At 44.3% G+C, this 21,410-nt stretch overlaps 1 protein-coding gene across 2 annotated transcripts in view; it reads left to right on the top strand.

The window, feature by feature from the left end:
• Positions 1-21,410, top strand: part of LOC146260372 (zinc finger MIZ domain-containing protein 1-like) — a 96,601-nt gene that overhangs the window by 25,337 nt on the left and 49,854 nt on the right. For both annotated transcript variants that reach the window (XM_084670190.1, XM_084670188.1), the window contains exon 2: positions 457-562. The gene's annotated coding sequence lies outside the window, so the exon portion shown is untranslated. The remainder of the gene's footprint in view (positions 1-456; positions 563-21,410) is intronic.

Genomic DNA, 21,410 nt, shown 5'->3' on the forward strand with positions numbered 1-21,410 from the left:
CTATTGGAGGTTGAATATTGTTAGGTCGTAGGTGGTCCTGTGCCATGCAAGGTAAGTGCTAAGCTATGGAGCAGGCCTCCCTTAATAGGCTTATCTGTCAATCTGGAGTGAGTCGTGGTGCTGCCATGAGCGTGCCCTGGAGCTGAACTTACTCCGCTGTGAATGTTCACAACGCTCCGGCCATCACGCGAAGTGTCACCCCTCTCTTCTGATTTGTCCTCAATGCCAATGGAGTGTGAAGGGGCTTATCCATGCAGTCAGGAAATGTATCACGATAAGCTGCATGGCATGGAAGCCTGTATACAATGAACTGAAATAATGCATTTGGCTCTTTGCATTATCCGTTGTGTCCAGTGAAATGGGTTAATTGCAAAATGAATCGACTGTTTTTTGTCTGCCTAATTAAGCATTCATAATAATACTTAATTTCATGTGTGTCTCGTCTCTGTGTTCTAGGGGGCGGCAGGCTCGACCAGCAAACCGTGGGCTGGTTCTCATCCTGACATGTGAATGGGCGGGGGGCCTCGCGTGGCACAGGAAACCAGGCTTGCAGTGATCACAGGTGGGTGACATTCATCCAGTGCAACTATGTGACAAAATCCCACCCTCCCCCCTTCCTCTTAAGGCCTCCTCAGAGGTCTCCTCACTCAGTCATCTCCACCAAGACTGCCTTCCTACAAAATGTCATGAATTGCTTGGGGTGGGAGAGGAGACAACAGATGAGGCACGTCACTGGAAATAGATATCCGCTTGTCAGTGGATGGTTCTCAACGCAGTTACAGTATGTTTGGTCTGACAGGCTCTGCCTGTTGTACAGAGCCAAGTTCTGTGGATTCAAAATGTCTGCCATAGCAGAACTGCTAGAACCTAAGTGCAGGGCATGGCTGGGTATGGCCTTGTGCTGCTTTCTGTGGCTCTACCAGCCCACCTTGGGGTTCCACCAATACACTTGCACAGAGGGTTCATGGCCTCCTGCACAAAAAAGGAAAAAACAAAGCATCACATACCTGCCATAAGTTCATCCCTCTGAGTACGCTTAACATGTAGTTCACTGTCACATATGTAGCTTTACCAATGGAACGCCATGGCGGGAAGGGCTAGTATACAGTCGGCTCCGCTGTATTATACAATAGCTACATTACGGCTTAGGAATTAGGACGTGCGGTGCCTGGTGCACACACCCCACACACTGAGAAGTACGGCGACCGGATGAACATCTGCCTCACACACTGTGGAGTGGGATAAACCCCAGCGATTAGCAAGTGGAAATGTTAGAGGAGGCAGGCCGACAGGCAGGCACAGGCACGGGGTATATGACATGAGTGACATGGTCTGTCACAGCTGCCTCTCTCTCAGTGGTCGACCGCCCCTGCGCCTTCCCTCAGCAGGTTCATTTAGTGGAGGGAGAAACCTAACACAAGGGATGGGTTGCTTTTAACCACACAAACAACACTAGCAAAACATAGCAGCAACAAATATCAATTGGGAAATGTAATCTTCGAGGTTATTGACTCAGTATCCAGACAAAGGGAGAGAATACATATGTTAACTTATTTATATACAATACACATATCTTTGTAGTTCTGTCATTGTGAGTTCTCTCTTGAAAGACAACGCTGTTCTTTAGTCCTTTACAGTTTTACTTGATTGTACTTTATCAGTGCATGCCCTAATAAATAATTGCTTTCTGCTGTGACATCTTAGGGGCACAGACATTCAGTTAACCTCGCTAAAGGAAAAACTTTTTAAAAGAGCTACCTCCCCTTCCTGTCAGTGGTTTCTTTTTTTCTCTCTCTCTCTCTGTTCTGTTCTGAGATCTGGTATTGATAAGAGAGCAGGCTGCTTGTTACTGAACAGGAAGGAGAGGGCCTGGCTTAGGAACCCCTGCCTACACAAACACATGTCCACCTTCATAACACTAACCATTGAAAGAGGAAAGGAGAGGGAAAAATAGCGGGGAGGAAGGGATGGAGTGCAGAAGGTAGAGAAAAAATGTAACAACTATTTTTGCCACAAGTAAAATTCTCAGTATTACAAACTCATGCTCAATTCAGCTCTGCTTATGGGGGCGTTTTTTCATTGGATGCCTGGGAAATGCAAACCAGAAGCAGAATGAACAATCGTCTGGCACTCCACAACATCTACTTAGACACACCTTTTTTGTGCGATTGACTTTTTTATCAAGAGGAAGTACTTAGTTGTTCAAGTGTGGGCTACATCATCTGAATCACCTTTGCCTGTGACGAACAAGCTGTTGTAAAGATAAGCTTGATGGTTCTCTTGGTGGTTGTCTTATAGCTGCCACTGAGCTTTGACACTCAACCCTGGTAAGGATTCAGCACAGTCTCGCTGAGATAGAGATTTGTTGTCAATTTAGAGATGTGTGCGTGTGTTTGTGTGGAGCGAAAGAAGTTGCTGCTGGTGCACAACGGCACTTAATTACTCCCGATCACTTGAGATTATCTACTGCTGTAATCAAAAGAAAATGGCTTACCTATTATAAACAGTATGCTACGTTAAGATAAGCATGAGTGGATGTTAGCGTACATTCATACACAAACGACAGGCGATGATAGATTCTTGCCTCTTCATTATCGTATTTATCATGTCAACCTGTTTCTTTATAAACACCTCCCAGAGCGAAAGCTTTGCTTTTACCATGTCCCTCATAGCACCCCATCTCACATGCATTTGGCATGCGAGTAACTATGTGAATCTCAGGCATATCTTCACAGGGTTGGGCTTTAGCAGAGACATAGCTGAACGGTATATAGTCAAATTCCCCTGAGAAACTGTGAAGATAACGTGCCAGGGAGACAGTTGAATTATTAGCCCATTAGTCAACGAAAGGGGGGGAAGAACATGGCATCCCTCAATGAAGCGCCTCCATGCTCTATTTGATATAGCCCTCCTAACTGCCACAGAGGAATCTTGTAAGTCTCTCTCCCGGTGCAGTCAGCATAGGTGCGGAGGTCAGGGAGTAGAGTCTTGGACAGACAAACAGACAGGCAGACATCCAAGGAGGCAGAAAGATAGGCACTCAGGCAGATTGGCAGGCAAGTCTACAGACAGATAGATAGATAGATAGATAGATAGATAGATAGATAGATAGATAGATAGACAGACAGACAGACAGACAGGCAGGCAGGCAGGCAGGCAGGCAGGCAGGCAGGCAGGCAGGCAGGCAGGCAGGCAGGCAGGCAGGCAGGCAGGCAGAAAAACACAGACAGAGTTGGACAGATAGACAGGCAGACAGACAGGCTGTCCTCCAGCAAAGCAGCAGAACACAGAGGCAGGACTCTGTGTCCTGGACTATAAATAGATTGAGCGGCATCATCCCCGGACAACAGGGACTAGCTTACTGACCGCCAGCAGGGATCCACGGGCGGGGTCAGCGAGTCACTGTCAACGGATAGAGTCAAGTTCCTTTTACATTGGTGACATGGACGTACTAGACCAACATTGACATTTGAAACATTGGTTCCTGTCGAACATGGCTTGTGTCCTTATAACCAACACACATAATAATCTCTACAGTTGTCGTTTGATGGTAGAACCAACTGTTGCCAAAAGGAAGTTCTGTAACAACCCTTGACCTAAACTTGAACTTCTGCTTTCCTTATTCACCAATCCTCATTTAAACTTTAAACTGACGCCAGAACTTGTAGACATCTGTGTGGATATTTCTGTCTTATTATGCAAGTAAAAATTAAGAACAAAGAGAACTAAGCATATCAACAAATCAATGCACGCCCACTCTCTTTGAGATGATAGTAAAGCTGATACCCCTTTGAGACCAAGCTTCTGATAAGTCTCCGATTCCCCTATCCATGATGGATGGCCCTATTACTAATAAGCTATGCTTCACAAGCCAACAAACAAATCAACAAGAGTCTCCATAATGTGTTTTAAGAACGCTTGGCATATGAGTGCACTTGGTTTATGAACAAGTCAGCCCCATGCTGTTTCAATTGCACAGCTTTTCGATGGCGTGTGACATCAGCTAACACGCCTTTCTCTGTCCTGTCTGTCCCTAATGTGGTCTTAGTACGTTGTTTCCTTTTGTCAATTTATATGGCTACAACTTGCTTGGCCAGGGGCCTTTACTTAAGGATATTGCAAACGTTGGGACAACCTTGGCTCCCCTCTCCCCTGCGCTGTGTGTTGCTGCTGGCTTGAACGGTCCTGTTGTAAGGCTCTCTATAAAGCAAATGAGGTCATGACAGACAGCCGTGCCCTCAGGTCCCTGAATTAGCCGTCAGCTGATCGGGCCTCAGCGCTCAAGTGTTCTAGGTTGTAGATGTATTTAGCCGTACAAATTAACACCCCAGGTTCTTGTAAACGTAAACCTACGGCTGTTTGACACTATGAAGTACAGTGAGCACAACGAAAAAAGTCTTGCTCCAAACAGAAGTGCAGACTTTAGCATGAAAAAGTTGAAGGTTCAAGGTTGTTGGGAAGATCAAGTAAGTGTTGCAGTTACAGGATAGGAGTCACTTTGCACAGTCAACTTTCAATGCGTCGGCGCTTCCTTGCCATAAAAATCAGCCTCTTTTTCACACTGAGGATGATGATGGGGATACTCATCCTGATGATCAAGTGATCACTGTTGTAAACACAGCTGTTTAAAAAGCTTCCCTCCTCATAATACTGATGGTGATGATGATATCAGCAACCGTAATTGACAGTGGAATGGGATGAGAGTCTCTTCAGGGAGGTGAGGGGCTGGGCTCAGACAGGGGAAGAGAGGTAAGCTGGATTTGAGGAAGGATGGTGCCCATGAAACATTCATGCACCTGGGGAATCTCAGCTCACTTCAGAACGATAGAGAATAATGGGTGTTTATGTTACAATTAAACCCTGTGTAACCAAAATGTGCCTCTTAAATAAATACCAAATTGTCACAAACCCGGCTCGGGGGTTGAGACAGAACAAAGGGGAACACTTGCGCGAGAACTATGCTGTGGTAATTTATTTAAGAATACTAATTTAACATAACTAGACGTGAGGTATGCAAGTCAGTAAGTCAGTGGTGTACATGTGTGTGAGTGTTTCATGATAGCGAGCAGTGTTGAAAGGTGTATCAACAAAAGTCATAAGGTTGCCACAACTCAAAACAAAAGCGTGCTGCGGGCAAATGGAAGGGTCGTCTCCCTCTTCTGACGTCCTCTTAAAGGGGAAGAAACCACCGGGCCCAGGTGTAGCCACTTGACGGCTGAGGAGGCCGTCACAAAATATATCAATATCACAATTTTTGATAGTCTCCTCATCTGGATGTGTAGATGTAATTGGAATTTGATTCAATGTAAACACTGACTCTGTGGTTAGCGACCTAAGGTTTAGTATTTTTTTCTAAGACAAATAACCTCTGAAGCACAAGGACTCTGCTACAATATCACTGGCCATAGTAGCCGCCCTCTGCTCCCACCCGCACACCAGAATGTGAGCTATTCCCAGCGCTCTGCCCTCTCGGGGACAGACTGTTGACACAACAGTGCACCAAATGCGGACAACCCCACTTGCTCTGCTTGAACAGTTGCCCCCTCCAAAACTGACCCCGCTCTCTCACTGCAAGACAAAAAAAAAAAGAATGTGCTTACCCGGAGATTGAGAACGACAGAGAGGGAGAGGAGAGAACATGATAAGAGGAGGGAGAGCGAAGCAGAAGCAATATTTAGACAGCTGCACGTGTAGTGGCACGGATCCTTTTTCTTTCTAATAGCGGGGTATATGAGCCATGGGGGGAGGGGTGCATTTGGGTCCCCTCAGTGAAGTCTACAATAGCCCAAGACGAAGCTCCCACTGTGGCGTTGATGTCATCACACCCGGCTGACAATGGTCCATAAACCAAGTGTGAAAGCTTCAGTGGTAGGTCTTAAATCAGATGCTTCGGTGTACTGAGGAGACCAAATAGGAAACCTGCTATTCACTGCTTCATAGATCATCTGGTAAATATAGTCGGGGTGTCTCATACGTCTCAGTGTGTGTGTCTAGCTTCCAGTGAACTGGAGTCTGTGAGTGAGTTGCTGTAGAGGGCTGCCCCCAGCACTACGTTGCAGGATCCTGGTACAGAGTGGTTGTGTCAACTGGCCGTGTGGGTTACGGTCCTGTACTAGACTGGCATTGTGCCCTGACCATGAGGTGGTAAAAGGCAGCCGACTGCTCTTATTCAGTGAGAGTTGAAGAGACACACACACTTGCCTTGTGTATGCTGCACTCCACAAAAGGTTGACTCAGTCCATGTCAACATACAGCTGTGTGGGGCTTCTCAGATCCATTTATCTGATAGAAAGCAATTGATTAGAAGTATTATCAACAATTCAGGGTTGTTGGTACAGCTTTGGAGAGGATAGGTGTCCTGAAAATCCAACGATAAAGTCAGAACATTGAATTTAGAGGTGTAGGGGGTTAAATATTGTCCAAACAACCAAAACGCATTCCCCTATGATTTAAAGGAAGTAGGGTAGTTGTTTTCAGTCAAATTGTATGATCAGATCATTCTTTTTACATGTCCTTTTGCTTGATCGTGTCCAATTTGCCCGGTGCTGCCTTGGTGCAGCGCACAGCTCAATTCTCCTTCTCTTTCTTCCATTCAAGGTAGGTAGAGAGTGGATTCCTTCATCTTTACCATGAATGTCACTCAATCGTGATCAGCACTGAGCAATTATTGTCTGCAGGTTTCCTCCGTCTCAAGTTTAAAGTTGATTTGCCTACAAGTAGAGGTAGGCTTACAGGTAGGCCTACTTGACATGATTTGGTCCAGGGCTTGTTTGCACGTACAGTGATATCAGGCGATCGGTGAGGGAAAACCTTGACATTAAAGCGCTCGAGCTATGGTGGCACACACGTCCCTGTCACACAATACACACACTCGAGACTCGCGATAGCCACTAATTGCTACTGGATATTAGAACAAGGTCTCCAAAGACGCTGACCTTTCTCATGCCAATCATAACAAATGCGTGTTACCGATATCCGATGAAAGCAGTCCCTGCAGCTGGAACCCAAATTAATTATTCTGTGCGGCTAGTTTTGCTTGTTTCGCCGGCCGCCAAGTTGAACGGCATCTATAATGGCATCTCAGAAAGATTAATCCTGATGTAAAACTATCAAAGCAGCCATGGTTTGAGTCCAGTCCAGACCTCTCCCTGTAATCCCTGCCAGAGAGAGAGAGAGAGAGAGAGAGAGAGGGAGAGAGAGAGCCTTCCATTCGCAAAGGAATGAGCTGCTACTTGTTTCTTCCACTGCTTTGTTTGTCTTTTGAAATCACTTTCTGTTTTTTTTTCTGCTTCCACATAGAATGTATTCTGGCCTTGTTTGTATTTTGGTAACGCATTCTTTGTGAAAACCCAAGAACGGTTGACAGATTGCAGTTAGTTAGTTAGTTAGTTAGTTAGTTAGTTAGTCACATTTTACATTTAGTAATTTAGCAGACGCTCTTATCCAGAGCGACTTGTTAGTTAGTTAGTTAGTTAGTTAGTTTCCAGTCAAAAGGATGAGACAAGACAAGATGTTTGTTTGCCAAGACGCTGCACTCTCGATGAGACATACAGTGTCTATCGACACTGTCAGCAATGGGATATGGTGACATTTTTATGCAGAAAGAAAGGCATCAGAGAGGTAAAGTCGCTGTGATGCCCTTAGAAAGATTCTAATCTCTTCCACTGTGGTATGTTTTCTACAGAGTAGAGTTTACTCAAGTCTCACATGATTAGATGGCACACAAAGCAACCAATGTCTTCACTTCATTAAAGATGGGTTAGGGTTAAAATACAAAAAAGGGTTCGTTCACACATTTAAAGGTCCCATGACATGCTGTTTTTTGATGCTTTTATATAGGCCTTAGTGGTCCCCTAATACTGTATCTAAAGTCTCTTTCCTGAAATTCAGCCTTGGTGCAGAATTACAGCCACTACGAGCAGTCCCACGATGAGCTTTCCTCAGGACGTGCCGTTTCTGTGTCTGTAGCTTTAAATGCTATGATAAAGAAAGATGCGAGGCTAACTGCTATGCTTTGGTCGTTTGCAAGCCATGATGTCTCGAGGAAAAACCAATATTGCGCTCGCACTGTCGTAGCTCATTTTCTCATTGGTGGGCCAAATTCTTTTTGGGGGCAAAGCAGAGAAATGGGAGGTAACCTTCCATATTGTGACGTAGCCGCTGGGGGACCAAAGGCAAGCAAAGGGAACTCATAGTAATGTTAAATAACCTCCTAAAGTGAACATTTCATGTCATGGGACTTTTAAAACCGACTACATCTGCAACAGAGTTCAAAGTGTTTTGAATCTAAACGTGACATTTTAGGAGTAAAATTCAAGCATGAAATGGGATGTGTTTGCATCATTGCTGATCATAGATGATTGTTGCCTTTCATTTGTACGTAGCTAAAATAAGAAAGGGTGGTTATGTTGTTGGAGTCCCCTGGCTAAAATGTCGCCGTTAGAGGCAAATGATATAGAGGCAAATGGTTGAGATGTTACGACCAGATGACAGCGACGGTTCCATACTGACTCTGCAGCCTTGCATACATCATATATTCAAATAGTGCTGAGCAACACGGAGGTGGGAGATTTTAGTTGCATCTGCATTATGCTAACGAGAGCAGTAAGCCAATGAAATGCTTGAGCATAGACTGCTGAGGGACACAAAAACAAGACCAGCACAAATTAACAATGTGGACCGACGCTTTAGAGTATAGGCATGAGAGAGTAACCATGGTTATTACAATTAAATGCACATTTGTTTGTTGTTTTGTCTTCCGTTACCAACTGTTGTCATCGTGAGCCTTGAGCAAACACAAAAACATTATGGCCTGTGTGTTTCCCTGTCGCATGGAGAGGTGCTGAGGAACCAGCATGCATGCCCTGGTATTTCCTGGGGCTGAGTAAACATACACAGTGGAGGTTTTAGTTCATCACGACATCAGTCCCACAATGGCCCCACTGAGAGTAACTTGACACACACACACCTCCACACAAATATGTACAGTACCAGTCAAAAGTTTGGACACACTTTCCCATGTTATATATATGTCCCATGTATATATATATATATGTCCCATGTGTATATATATATATATATATATATATACATATATATATATGTGTGTGTGTGTGTTAAAGGGACAGTAGCTTTCAAACTAAATATCCTCTTACCTGTAGAGTTATTTTATCCATCCAAATTGTTTTGGGAAGAGTTGCCGAGTTTTGGAGAAATCGGCCGTAGATATGTTTGCATTCTCTCAAAGGTAATGAAACGAGATTGGGCTAGTCTTGTGCTCAAGCGGTGGATGAAAATTGATAAATAGCACTACATGTTTATTTTATTTTTGGGGGGGAACTGTCCCTTTAAGATGCCTGACATGTTTTTTATGAACTATTTGATCAGATGATTGGTATACTCAGGGAGTATACAAGGACAAGATAAAAAACGTATTTTCTGTTGATTGCTAAATATGTGGGTGTACATCCTAAAATGACACAAAAGCTAGTGCACGTTTCTGCCTTGCAACTGTATGTCTCTCTTCTGTTCTATCCACACACAGAAAGATAAACAGAGCTGGCAATATTCCCATTATAAAAGGATTACTTGATCTAAATGGTAAAACTCACAAATCTCTGTACACCAAAAGAGTGATAAAATTCCCTCTTTGCACAAAGATCATATTGTTAGCATTTTGATCTCCCTCCTCCATCAACAAATTAATAGACATTGAGGGAAAACATAAAAACGTGTTTGTGATAAATAGGTTATGAGAAGGTGTGTTAAATCAAGTAAAACCATTGAATGTACTGAGTTGTTTCTGAACTTGTTAATCTAATTAATTTGGAGTGTCACAGTGGTGTGTTTTAATGAAGACTTTGATCTGAACCTCTGGAGACAAAAGAATGATCAAATATGTCTGGCTGCTTTTTGATTGTCACTGTTTGATGTGCTGTGTGTTTTACATTTGAGCTTTGAGTTGCAATAGTTTGGATATTGGTTTACCTCAAAATAAGGACATTCATTTAAAACCAAATGTTTTGATACATTTATAAACTTCATAAAATAATTATTTGCCTCCTGAAATATTATCATGTGTGCAATCAGTGGCCTAACTATGCATCACATCACCGGTCTGACTGTTTTTGTATGTTTAGTTGCCTTCTTGCATAATTTCGTGGTGTTAATGCATAAACAAAAAATCTATCGCTGAAATTGTATGCTATCATTTGGAGTCTGTGTGAGAGATGTAGGTCTGTATGCTAGGATTCTACGTGAGCTATGTAGGTCATACAGAAGAGTCCATTTTCTTTAATTTTGTAATCCCCATTTGTTCTGCTTTTTTTCCGCAGAAATACAGCTCTAGGGTCTTTGTCAGGCCACCCTGCCCTGGGGTTGAAGCTATGTCTTTCTGCTGTTCTGTCTCACATGCTTGCAACATTTGTTTGCCAAGCTTTTTTCCTGCTCAAGTATTAGCACATGCTTACTCTTCCTTGAGTCTTGTTTGAATTATATTTTCAATTTACACACACTTCATTGTAGAACAAAGACTGACCGCTCTCATGTCACCATGTTACCGAACCATGGGTTTGGGAGGAGAGCCCCCCCCCCCTCCCATGCTGAAACAAACCAGGTCATGTTTATAGTAAAACGGGGAAAAGAGGTCAGGAGGATACACTCAGTTAACCTTGCAAGAGCATTGTGGTACACAAGAAAGGAAGTTGGTCATTTCAGTTCTACTAATGCAGGGTGAATGGTTAACTTTGTGTGTATAAATACTGTATACACCAACTGCTTCTCAAGGCTTTAGAAATAGCTTTGCTTTACAATGCATTATGACAATTATGATTTACATGTTGGGAGATGGACCAAATTGGCTTTTTTGCTCAAATGAATGATAAAGGCTACCAGCAGGAAGAAACACATGTGCTTCATAACGTACATTTCCGATTGCTGTGCTCAACCTGACAACAGGCATGGCTTCAAACAGGCCTGTCCACGAAAGTCTTTCCACTTCTAGATCAACTAACATCTCCCGCTAAAGTACATGTTGCACACAGGAATAGGGAGCCTGTCAGAAATATGGCCGTCTGAAGTCAAGCAGACCAGACGCGTAAACGTGTAGGAAATGTACACCGGCGTCTAGCGTTCATTAAATCATGTGTCCTCTGTCAGGCTGCATGCCTTTTCATCACCCTGCAGTCAGGCCATATCTGCCTGTCTGTCTGTCTGCAGACATGAGGGCGCATGTGTAGGCTGTGTGTATGTGTGTGTGGTGTGTGTTCTGTGTATATGTATGCAGCAAACATTTCCTCCTTGCTTTGTCTTCTCAGGGCTAGGATCGCTTCCATTCTTGAGAAGACGACACCTTTTTATTCATACATTTTTTATGACGTTTGAGGGACAACTTTTTGGGGGATAGAAAAGAAGGCAAAACAGAGACAGTTACATGCTCTGAAAACAGACGAGACCCTCTCCATCTGTCTGTGTGATTGTGAGGCACAGGGAGCCGTGTGGTGGTTTTGCTGGAGGGGGTGAAGGGAGCGAAGACAGAGGGGGCAGGGAGAGAGTGGACAGGCGTGAGGGCGGGGGTTCTGTAAATAGCCCACCCTGCATTAAGAGCTGGAATGCAGGAGGAGAGCTGTGCTGTGTAGTGGCTTTGACCTCACCAGCTTGGACACACAGCTCACATTTCCCAAACCACAAAAAAAACGAGAATCTGTTTCTCCACTTCATTCAGGTCAAATCTGATCTGATCTTGCTGGCAAGGCACTGCCACCCTTGCAACCACACTGCCAGGCAGAGTCAAAATAAGACAAGTCAACTCTATCAGAGCACCGACTCTGTTTGGCTGTATCTCTCTTAACAGATACACCTAATGTACCATCCAAGATCAGTTTGGGGATTGGAAATAAAGCTGTATTGAACAGTATGAAATCTGAGATTTGAACATAAATCTGTTTCAGAGACTAGAGTTAGTTGCCCGGCATGTGTATGTGTGCAGGGCATTATGTGTGTGTTCGTGTGTATGTGTGTGCTGGAAGTAGGTCATTGATTTGGAACTTGGACAGTGATTATGTGCTGGCCTAGAAATGGTCTAAAATCGGCGATCTCGCATACCAAAACAGATTTTTATAAGTGTCAGTTATTCAAGGTCAGGACAACAAGTCAACTGATAATGGATTGCAGACATGTTTCAAATCCAACACGCTGGTTGCTCACACTATTGATTATGTACACAACAAACTGACAATTTGTTTTGTTTACGATTTGTATTACCACACTGAAGATGTACCCTGTTAAAATTACACTAATACTTGTATCGTATTCTCTTCATAACCTACTTCTCAAACATATTTGTCATATTGTGTGACAATATCACACATATTAGGATTTGTCTTACTCTCCTCGCATGCGGGAAAGCTCTGTTCTGTCATGTTGGCAAATTCCTTGACGAGGCCTTCATATTCTCACCGAGAATCCGTTTGAACCAATAATGCAAATATTCATGGCCTTTAAATAAGCGGAGACATGATCTAATCCTCCTCTGACACAAGGTCGCAGCCAGTCATATACTCTGGGAACACATGTAAAAGGCAGTTAACATCATCGCTGTGCCAGGGTAAGTCTTCCACTCAAAGCCGGAATGAACTGTCAGCTTGCATCCTGACTCTAACTCTCTCTCCCTGTGATGGGTTGAAGCTGGTGCTGTAGTATACTCTGTGGATTTGTCCGCTTCCCCTCGAGGGTGAAAGCACTTGCTCTTGTTTAGTTTTTTTTTCCATGTAGCTCAGTCTAGATGCACTTTGTTACTGTATTTACTGAATATTGCAGCTGGACCTCCGGGGTTGTGTTCGAATTGGTTGGATGGGGTTTAAAGGGCCATGTCTGCACTTCCTGTTGTGTCTGGCACTGCGTGCTTTGGAAGTAAACATGGGAACATGCTGGTGTATGTGGAACGCACGCAGTGTCTCCCTAGTCTGCAGTTCCAGACTTCCATGGCTCGCTGATGTACGCATTTTGCCCGACACTGAGCAGGCTAGGGAATACCTCCCATAACAATATCACGCAAATTGAGAAGTTAATAGGAGTAGTCTGTTTGCATATATCATCAGTGGTTTGCATGGGAGCAATACCAAAATGAATAGCAAGCATGTTGCAAAGTACCCGTCTCTACTACAAGCCTCACATGAGAGCAACCTCGTTTTCACAATATGGCCTCTGTGTAAACGATCCACCGCTGCGTTTGCATTTGTTCGGGCACAGGAGCAGCAGCCACACACAGACACAGAACAGAATCCGATCAAACATGACATCACCCCGCAACAGCTGCAGGCTGCGGTAGAGAGAGAGAGAGAAAGAGGGAGGAGGGGGAGAATGGAAGGGAGGGCTAGAAAGAGAGACAGAGAGAGAGCACAGAGAGGGAGAACAATTGACCAGAAGCGACACGAAAAGAGAGGTGACCTGATTGCTCAGCTGGCCAAGAGCTGGGGAAGGAAACAGCAGCAGAGAAGCCTGGTCCTCCCTGTCTGGCCTGGGTAGCTGGCTCTTTTAGTGGGCTCCTTCTCCAGTGGGTTCTCCCCTCCTACTCTATCCCCCCCCCAACCCTATTCCCCACCCCTCACCGCGCTGCTGCCTGTCACGGCTCACTACATCGGAACAAAATGATCATCTTGCACCTTCTCGTGAACATGGGTCATCATCACACCCATGCAGGAACTGGGCCCCTTCTGTTAGACAAGGGATACAGAGATCTTGAAGGAGGAAAACGTGGAAGAATTGAAAACACTATACTGTTGTTTTTTCCCTTTTTGTTATTTAGTATTTTCACCCTTCTGAGGTTTCACAGTTAGAAGTCAATGTTTTTGAATTTATTTAGTTTCACAGCTTCAAGAAATTACCGAACCCGCAAACATTTATCTGAGTATATTTTTTACATGTTGGGTACCTCTTTCACAATTCCAGTGGCTGTGAATGTAATTAATTCTTATCGCAATCATCGTAATAGCTTTCCAGATCAAATACCCAGGAGCGGTCCTAATAAAATAATCAATTTTAGCAAAAACAAACACTCTAATACTCCCCATGCTACCCACACCCCCCGATATCTCTCCCTCCCTCCTTGGATTGGGCTTTGGCCCGGAGAGAAGAGAATGGTTGGAAAAACAGAAAACAGAAGGACCTGTGCCCCATTTGCATACCCTTTTAGCATGTGGTTGAGAGAGCCTTTATTAAAACTCCCCCTGTGGGGGTGGCCCCACTGTGGGTATATGTATGTGTGTGTGTGTGTGCGTGTGTGTGTGGGGGGGGTCACGCAGGCACCATCTGAGCTGGGAGACAATGTTTCTACTCCAAGGACAGGGTGACTGCGAAGACACTGTTAGCAACAGACCACCATGCCCGCCAATCTCCTTTCATGGCAAGCAGGGGGCCCTATTACTAAACAACCAGGGCTGTGGGGAATGGGAATACCAAGATGGCATCCATAATGACAGAAATCTTAAACTCGACTAAATCTACAGCTTGTTGATACCTCCATTGTACCCTCATCAGAACACACTTAATAATTAATGATGCGTAAAGAACACACTGGTGCGTTGTCGAGTGTACTGTCACACACTCACAGGGGCTGAACCAGGTTAGCCCAAGCTGTTAAGTATCTGTTCAGCCAGGCAAGGCAACTTGTGGTTTCTTATGTGTTACTGAGGTGTCTTCCATAATGAACCTATCTAGTGGAGAGAGACCACAGCCTCCCCCCCCCCCCCCCTTACCTGGCTAGAAGGTTGAGGCGTTAGCATGCGCGTTAGCCTGTTAGCTCGTGTAATGAGCCATTCACAAACCATTCCACAACAACACGGCACTCACTGATTCAATGGTTTGCTACAATCAATTATCATACAGCAATCTAGCCACCCGCCACCCCTACCCCTATAATTTGTTGTAGCCAGGCTTTTATTCCCCCTCAAAGAATTTGTTAGAAATGTTGACAAAAAATTAGTTAACAAAAGCAGAAATTTCTCGTGCTGCTTATGAAACAAAAAAACTCCTTGCTTTTTGCCTGGTTCTTAGTTCTCCACCTATACATTTTGCTAAGCAGAAGAAGCTGGGAAGGGGAAGGGGGGGGGGGTGAAGAAATATCACAGATGTTGGTCTGTTGGGTCTGCAGACCAACCTTTACTGGTTTCCTCAATCTGCTTTGCTGAGGCCTTTCCAACATGACAAATGACTCTTGCTAACCTAATTTCAACTGTGGCGTTTGAGGCCTCATGCTTGGCGGTCAGAGGCATTCCCTCAGACGTTGAGCAGACTCCCTCAAGTCGCCCTCGTCTGACAACCTTTATTTCTGCCTGTCCATGACCTCTTCTGACTTTGGTAAATTAGGTTTAACAAAATCAACTCCAAGCAATTTGTTTTGCATTCATTTTCCAGTCTTCAAAATGCATATGTAATAATAATACTTGTAATGCAGTGAACCTATTGGGTAATGCTTCCACTACCCCAAGGAACATTTTATTTTTGTGTTTTTCTGTGTGTCTGTGTGCTTTCTGGGTCACTCCACAGGGCCAGTTGTCAGAGTTAGGCCAGAATGGAATGGAAACAGCAGGGCTAGGGTTTCAACCTGTGATACCACCCAGCAACGACTGGCCTTTGGCAGGGACAGGGGTCACAGTTGTGTGGCATGCCAGACGAGGGCCTCTGTCCTCACGCTGTCACTCACTCCAACCGTCCGAACCCCCACCCCGATCTGGCTGAAGACAACGAGTGGAGGGGGGGGGGGGACTGGGGACTGTTGTAACCTTATCAGGAGTCCAAACGCAGGCTTGCAATGATGCGCTTGGCTGATAAAGGCCAGGAAGTGGCGGAGTGTCTTTGATTATTTCGGCCTTTTCTATTTCCCGAGGGTCATTTGCTGCCCTGATCTTAGCCGAGAGTATGGTGCACGAGAAGGTAGCTTTGATTGGTTCCTGATGTGTAGACGGCAGCTCTGGTCCCTTGGGTTCACACCAATTTATCCTGGGGATATTAAATGACCTAATGGCTGTATTATTTAGACAGGATTAACCCATCCCAATCTCCATCCGTTTGTTGAGGCGTTGAGCCGCTGATCATCTGGGGGTGTCTGGATATGAATAGATCACCCCCAGTGTGTAGCTCTGTCCAATCCTCCATCATTTACTGTGAAAGACCTACATAACCCGAACCCCTTGCAAACAGCCAGCTGTTTGTAGAGCGTGGTTATGGTGGTAGGTTTTTTATTTCATCCTCCATTGTTGTGAAGATAACTGTTAGCAGGAGTGGTCAGATGGATTTTCAATCTCTGGGATTGCAATATCTGTGTGTAACAGTGGGCTGAGATGTAGGGCTGTAAAACTGGCTTGTATTAGCTTGGGCCTCTCTCTTTCTCTCTCTGCTCTCCCTCTCACTTCCCCCAACAGGAACTGGCTAATTTCCTGAACTTGATATACCATTTGGTCCACACAGAGGGGAAACATCTGAGTGAAGATCTCAGAGAATTCTTCAGTTTAAGGGGCTTAATGAGTGTTCCAAACTTTGGGTCAACGCATTTTAACGTTTTACATATGTCACACGTTTTCTTTTTCGGTGTTTGAAGCCTCCTAAAAAGGAAGAGCACGCACTCAGGAAATGAACATTTCACAGGGAAGAAGAATGTTTTTTTTTCAACACGCACATTCACTCTTTGACTTATTAACCACCAATTCCCTAGTTTTCTTTCTCTAACGTTGTAAAAGGACATCAACTCAGGTTCACATTCATATACGAAACAACCGTCCATGTGACCCCGTCAGTCTTTGGGAGGTAAAGCCTTGTCACAGATCGATCCCAGCACATGAGCAGGGAAACTGTATATGTTTCTCTAGCGCTAGGGCCAATATGTCAGAGGTCGCAGTGTATTCCTAGCTTTTAGCTGAAGGTCATTGCTCAGCCCGACATGCTGATTGTGGTTTGAGGTAAACCCCCCCATCCCCCCTGCATCTGTCGGTCTGACCACTGGCCTCCCCCCATCCCTGTCCCAACCCTACCCCCTCTCCCGGTGGTCCTACAGGATGGCGTTGCTGCTGAACATCCCTCATTGATCCTCCAGGACCCTGGCCACTCTGCCGCCAATACAGCCTCGAAAACCTGAAAGGAATAGCTTAAGTTGTCCTTCTGGTCTGGAGTGATGTGTGTGTTATCTGTATGTGTTTGTGTTCTTGTGGCCTATGTGTGTGGATGTTGGTATTTTTGTGAAGCCAGGGTAATAAGAAAAGAAAAATATCCAGACAAAGCACTCGCCTGCCTCTGATGCACAACTCAAGCATTAAACTTGCGTGGAGTATTACTTCAAGTTATTGATCTGAAGCCTTTTCTGGAGAGAGGGCAGTGTGCAAAATCAATGCTTTATTTTCTCCTAGGCTACCGTTGTTCATGCTTGTTTTTGTCGATGTGCAAGAAAAAAACTTAAATCCCTGCAATCAGTGCAATACCCAGCAATTTTTTTTAGGCACCAGGTATCAGATCAGATCAGCAAAAGAAATCAGATCATATTGTTTGCTTATGTCTGTTATCTTTGACTGATGTGTATGAAGTTTGTTATTCATGGTGTACAGTGGTGGATAGATGATGATGTCACTTGCATTGCCAAAGTCAGGTTTCAAAGGAGCCCTCCATGTCTCTATCTGCCACACAGAGGAATGTTCGGGAAACCTCGCCTGTGCGTGTGTGTGTCTGATCCGTGCATGTCCCTAAGTAGAGAGAGAGAGAAAGAAAGAGAGGAGGGGGGGACCAGCGAGCAGCAACATGGCCGCTGACAGGCGATGCCTGTATGTGCGGGTTTGTAACACTAACGAGGGCCATTGTGCCCGTGGTGAAGGTTAACTTTCTGATTCTGAGAGGCAGGAAGTGTTAGCCTGCCCTCCCCTGCACTTTTCCTATCCACAGCCTCTGCCAAGTCTCAACAGAACAATTCAGACCCTGTGACCGAGAGCGAGGGGAAGAGGGAGGGAGAAAGAGAGAGGGAGAGGAAGGGAGTGGGGGGGGAGACAGACAGACAGAGGGAGAGAAGTCCAGTCCTGCAGGGTAACGTCAGACTCTAGCTGTTATGCAAGTGTTCCATTTTTTTGTTGTTATTCTCACCCGGGATTTTCATACAGATTGCTATGAAGCAAAATATTGATGTAGAGCAGTCCCTTTTTCTACTGAAGCAGAATCCTTGTAAGGTAACCCAGATGCTTTCTGTTCTGTGCTGGGGTTTTGAAATGATGGAAGCTGATGGAAGTGATCCGCAGGTTGGAGATTGTACACACCTTCTTGATATTTGGTTCCCCCTATGATCCTTATTCATGGACACACACATACACACACCTTCATGTACACACACCTATCACAGCTCCTTATGGCCAATCAGAGATTACATCTTTGTTAAATTATCCAGGAAATTGTTTGTGGGGCACTGATAACACAGGTGTTTATATGATAATAGTGTCTGGAGGCTGGTTAGAAAGGAAACAATAAAGTTATTAAAGTGTTACAAGATGACGTTGGGATTTTTGTCCACCCCCACCTTCTTCTCAAACTCCACAGAAACAGTCTGGGCTGGACTTGATGCTGCTGTTGATATCCATTATTTAGTCCTTTTTTGCCTGTCATCAGTGTATCATCTATTCAATGATACACTTATGATGCACGTCCTTGGAATATCACTGATATTTACTGTCATGGAGGATTAGATGTTGTCGTATGGGTGGTGGGGAAATTTACAGCGGCTGCTCACAGCTGGTTTTCCTCCTGAGGTATTTGTGTATTGACTTACACAGTAGTATCTCTTCTGTCAAATGTCATACTCATCTAAGTCCATTATTACTAGTTAGTTGTGCGTCAAGTTGTATTCTGCCAGCTCAATCTTTGTGCTTGTGTGTTGGCTCAACCTACAGATGTGTAGGCTTCTCCATCAGTCCTGACTTATCTTTGCCCACTCCTTTCTCCCATCCTCTTCACATAAAGTGTATACACTTACCTTTGACTTCCTTAATTTCGTGGTTGTTCGTCGGAGGAGTGGTTGAAGTGTAAGACAGGGGTTTAAACAAAGATATCCGTCCACAAAGGTGCCATAGCTCTTTTGACCCTGACACATCTCTCCCACAAATAGAGGGTTGTGCACAGCGGGCGGGCTCGTGGAGCTAGCTGCCTCTGTTGGTAAATAATGAACAGGTCTCACCTGGTGGTATCTCTGGGTAGTGCAGTTGAAACCTCTTTCTCCATTTTTTCTCTTGATGAATGTGTGTGCTGTGTGCAAGAGTGGGTTGGATATACAACATGAATCAAAATTCTCCCACAGTCACATTTTTTGCTGTGTTTTCTTTAACCTTTCTATATGTGATGTCCTCTTGTGTAGTAACCTCTAAAGGAGGCATCTGCTGGTGTGTGCGAGAGTGGGGAGCATCTAAGAGCCGTGTTGGATTTGGCCACATTCTGAAGTGTTTAATTCTATAACAAGGTGGATAATGAGCCTAACGTTTCATGTATTTAGCTGGCTGCCAGTGGTGTTTACTCTTGAATGACACTTTCCCAGCAGTTGTTGTCCTTTTTTGAAATGAACAAGGGGGAGAAAAGATCCCTGATAGAGACTTCTCTTTCTATCAGAAATGGCTATCTCATTAAAAATACATGGGGTGTATTGAGCTGAAGTACACCAATTAAGCCTGGATTTCTATAAAAACTCCTGGTGCTCCGGATCAGCTCGAAATGACTGCTCATGGGCCCAGATTAGATTTAATACCTTTTACCACAGCCCTCTGGGAGTTACAGCACTCAGTTCAGAAATACTCAATTCAGAAAAAATAAATATTCACCATTACCTCTTTTTCATTAGATGTTAATAGATGATTGCCATTCTCATATTCACGAAGGTTGCAAGAGTGTGTACCCTGTACACACTCATGCAAACTACTATCGAGGTAAGTTGTACGGAGAGAGTAGCATTGAAGCGGGAGTCGAAGATTGTGGGTTTTTTAATGTTTATTTCTGTGACTTAACAATCTCTGTGCAATGTGCCTCCGCACAAAGGCGCAGGGAGCTCAATGCATTGTTTGTTGTAGCAACATGCTGTCGGTGCTGTGAAGGGGTTTTGTGGTGCTCTCGGTTGTTTTCATAAGGTTAGTGTTGTGTTGTCAGGGAAGTGCTCTGAGTTGAAGAACACACAGCAGACTTCACCCTCTGTAGTTCAGTCATTGAGTAACTAAACCTTATGAATGGCTTCAGTACTGGTGCAAAGAGTCAGTACTATCTTTGGTATTCCACAGGAATAACGGTAATGGGACTTAAAGCAAGGTGCTGGGTATTTTTTACCTGAAACATTTAGTTTTATAGATAAACTCCCATCATCAAATCAATACAATGCCTCTGTTTTCTTTTGTATATCAGTTCTCACACACAGCCCTCAAGATAAACAGATCAACAGTCTGTTTATATTGGGCGGAGGAGGATAATTGAAACTGAATTGAAACCAAGTCTGACAATTTGTAAAACTCAGTATTCATTTGGGCCTATGCTCTCTGTGGGAGTTTGGGAGTCTATCTTTGTTGCTTTGTAATAAGCGGTGGAAATGAAGACTGTGCAAGCCACTCCCTCTCTTAGTCTTTCAATACAAACACTCCACCATCCACTCTCCTGCTTTGAATCCTGATGTTTTACACAGACATTTACATTACATTTAGACATTTAGCAGACGCGCTTATCCAGAGCGACTTACAGTAAGTACAGGGACATTCCCCCCGAGGCAAGTAGGGTGAAGTGCCTTGCCCAACACAACGTAATTTGGCACGGCAGGGAATCTATCCGGCAACCTTCTGATTACTAGCCCGACTCCCTCACCGCTCAGCCATCTGACTCCCTTGACCTCCTGATCTTACCTGACCTCCCCACATACATACTTGTAAGGTGTTTTACTTATGGCTGTATGGCAAAACAAGTCATGATATTGTCACAACATATGTGTATCAGGTGTGGTTGCATTACTCATCAGTGTCGCTTCCTCCCGATCTTGCCTGAACTGGGGTTTGAACATGGGTTGTCTGACTTACAATGCAACCTCCTCCATAAACGCTGCTTTAACCAGCTACGCCACCAAAAAGCTTTGATGGAGGGGGTGACGGTATTTATACTAAGGAGTGAGTTTTAACCAGTTCAACTTTTAAAGTTTTTTCATTTCTTTTGGTGACAGGTAGTTAAGACTCCCTGCTCACTGTGTGTCTGCTGGATGATAAGGAAGTTACATTATCTAAAGAGAGCATGTAATACTTGGAATGGTTCATGTTTTAATAGTTACTGTAATTGTTATAATTTTGATTTTTATTATCAGCATCTGCTCCTCCAAGTCCTCAGCAAAATACATATTGTCAGTTGTGTTTATCTGGCTGTCAAAATGTGCA

This window comes from Hypomesus nipponensis, chromosome 13 (assembly GCF_054491055.1).
Source record: "Hypomesus nipponensis isolate SF chromosome 13, ASM5449105v1, whole genome shotgun sequence".
Taxonomy (NCBI): Eukaryota; Metazoa; Chordata; class Actinopteri; order Osmeriformes; family Osmeridae; genus Hypomesus; species Hypomesus nipponensis.